Here is a 2,500-nt window from a genome sequence, read left to right as displayed (position 1 = left end):
GTTGTTGTGACCGGACTCTCCGCCTCTGAATGAAGATTGCGGGTAGCTGATGGAAGTGGTGTCGGTGGGATATGGGGGGGATGGGAAACAGAAGAGACCATCCATTCCTCTGGACTTGGGGGAGTTGTAGTTCTTTTTCAGTTCGTTTGGCGCAGTGTGGTTATGTTTTTGAACAAAAAAACACCAAAACCGCGACAAAACACGGCTCAACGAACAAACGCGTTCATACCAGAACGCAGAGTGTGCTATTTATTGAAACGGGAGAACGTGTCCGTTTTGCTAGGTCACGGCAGGATTCCGTTAGTTCGGGACTACAAGTTCCAAAATACATTCCATTGCCTCATGGACGACAGCTGAGAAACCTGCTGACCCAACTGGTCCTGGACTCGACTGCTGCTGCTAGTGCGGGATGAATTGAATGGACGCCTACTAACAATGTGCCCAAACTCATGGCCGTTGCCGTTGGCACACACTAGACTACCGTTGATAGCTTGAGATGTGTTTTGTCTATCTGTCTGTCATAAATTGTCTTGGACTCTGTAGCCTAGTCTGTCTTGTCAGCCAAATCATATTTAACACACTGCTCTCTGCAGGTAGGTAGGCTAATCACACTTCATGGCACCATTGATCATAAAATCAATAACGGGGTCACCATAGCCGCCCTACTCTTGATTTGAAACTGCAGCACCATCAGCCATCACATAATAAAAAGGATGGAAGGTAGGTATAGTGCAATGGTTTTCAAAGTGGGGACCTGGGAGTCGGGGGGGGGGGGGGGGGGGGGGGGGGGGGGGGGGGGGGGGGGCTGCAGCAGGTTGGCAGGAAATGTAGGCCTAGATGTTGGGCTATAGCAAAACAAAATTAATAATTGCATAAATTAAATAACTAATACACCAAAATAAACAAAAATAAGATTAACTATATTCCCATTAGTTAGGCCTATACTATTACATCACTACTAGGCCTATTATTGTTATGATTTTATATATCCCAGTGGGGCAATGACCGACAGACCTAGACTAGGCCTATGGTTTTGAAAGGAGCTGCGGTGCACAGAAAAAAATGTGGCACGACCCGTGTAAGGGGGGCCTTGGCTGGAACCAACCGGTCTATGGGGGCCTTATCATGGTTAAGTTTGGGAATGGGGTAATAATAGTGTAATAGGCCTACAGCGGTTCCCAAACTTTTTCCCCTGCGCACCCCCTTGTACATTTCAATGTGGTTCGCGCACCCCCTAAGCGAATATTTTGGTGTGCTGATGGCCATGCAAGTATGATTCACTGCGCATTCACTGCACATTATGCACAGTTGTTTTGGGAAATCCTCTTTTCCAATAGTCTTCCACTTCAGATGGACCATTCCAGGATACAATTCAACATACAATTAAAAACTACTTCATGTTCATTAATGCTGGATAAAAACTCACATATCCACCATTGCTCTATTTAGCTCGCGCACCCCCTTATGGCAGGCAGCGCACCCCCAGGGGTGCACGCACCACAGTTTGGGAAACCCTGGGTTAAAATGATAAAAGTTATGCAGAGAATCATATCCTTTGATCTCTTCAAAATAGAATGCTTCATGTAACGGATGCTGACTTGCAGAGTTCGGCTACGCTAGGCTATAGAGTGTTAGTAAACCTCCTTCCGGGCCTCATACGGTTGCGCTGAGGACCTATGGTGTTGTGCCTGCCATCCCCGAAGGTGGCGGGTTTAAGGACCTATCGTGCTGTGCCTGCCATCCCCGAAGGTGGCGGGTTTAAGGACCTATCGTGCTGTGCCTGCCATCCCCGAAGGTGGCGGGTTTAAGGACCTATCGTGCTGTGCCTGCCATCCCCGAAGGTGGCGGGTTTAAGGACCTATCGTGCTGTGCCTCCCATCCCCGAAGGAGGCGGGTTTGAACTGAGAGTGGTGAACTAGAGGATGACATTTTTCAGGAATTCCCGTGGGTCCCGCGGGTCCTGCGGGATTCCCGCGGGATGGGAGTCAAAATTTTGAAGATGAACGGGAGCGGGCAGGAGCGGGAATAAAGATGAATGGGAGCGGGCAGGAGCGGGAATAAAAATGAATGAGAGCGGGAATGATTGCTTATTTTTTCATTTAAAAAGCCCATGAAACGGGAGTGGGATTGATTTTGAGTGGGAGTGGGCAGGATTGGGAGAGATTATTTTCAGGACGGGATGGGATGGGATTTGTTTCTTTTACTCCACTCGGGGACGGGACGGGATGGGATTTTTTTTCTGGGACCGGGATGGGACGGGAGTGAAAATCCACTCCCTAGTCATGCTCTATGGTGAACTAGTGCCGATCACATGATTATGAAGTAGCGCTGATCCCCTTGGTTGCATTTAGGCCTGCAGTGTGTGCGTGTGTGTGTGTGTGTGTGTGTGTGTGTGTGTGTGTGTGTGTGTGTGTGTGTGTGTGTGTGTGTGTGTGTGTGTTGCCCCCCCTTGCCTTGAAAGATTTACTCCAGTCAATCACCAGAAGCAATCAATGGACCA

General features: G+C 48.8%; 1 protein-coding gene across 1 annotated transcript in view; it reads right to left on the bottom strand.

The window, feature by feature from the left end:
* Positions 1-216, bottom strand: part of LOC134455365 (solute carrier organic anion transporter family member 5A1) — a 128,088-nt gene extending 127,872 nt beyond the window's left edge. The window contains exon 1 of the mRNA XM_063206386.1: positions 1-216. This exon is cut by the window's left edge and continues 27 nt beyond it. The gene's annotated coding sequence lies outside the window, so the exon portion shown is untranslated.
* Positions 217-2,500: the final 2,284 nt, after the last annotated feature.

The sequence above is a fragment of the Engraulis encrasicolus genome, chromosome 9 (genome assembly GCF_034702125.1).
Source record: "Engraulis encrasicolus isolate BLACKSEA-1 chromosome 9, IST_EnEncr_1.0, whole genome shotgun sequence".
NCBI classification, from domain to species: domain Eukaryota; kingdom Metazoa; phylum Chordata; class Actinopteri; order Clupeiformes; family Engraulidae; genus Engraulis; species Engraulis encrasicolus.
Note: the sequence above shows the minus strand (reverse complement) of the source record. Positions and strands in the feature narration are given on the sequence as shown.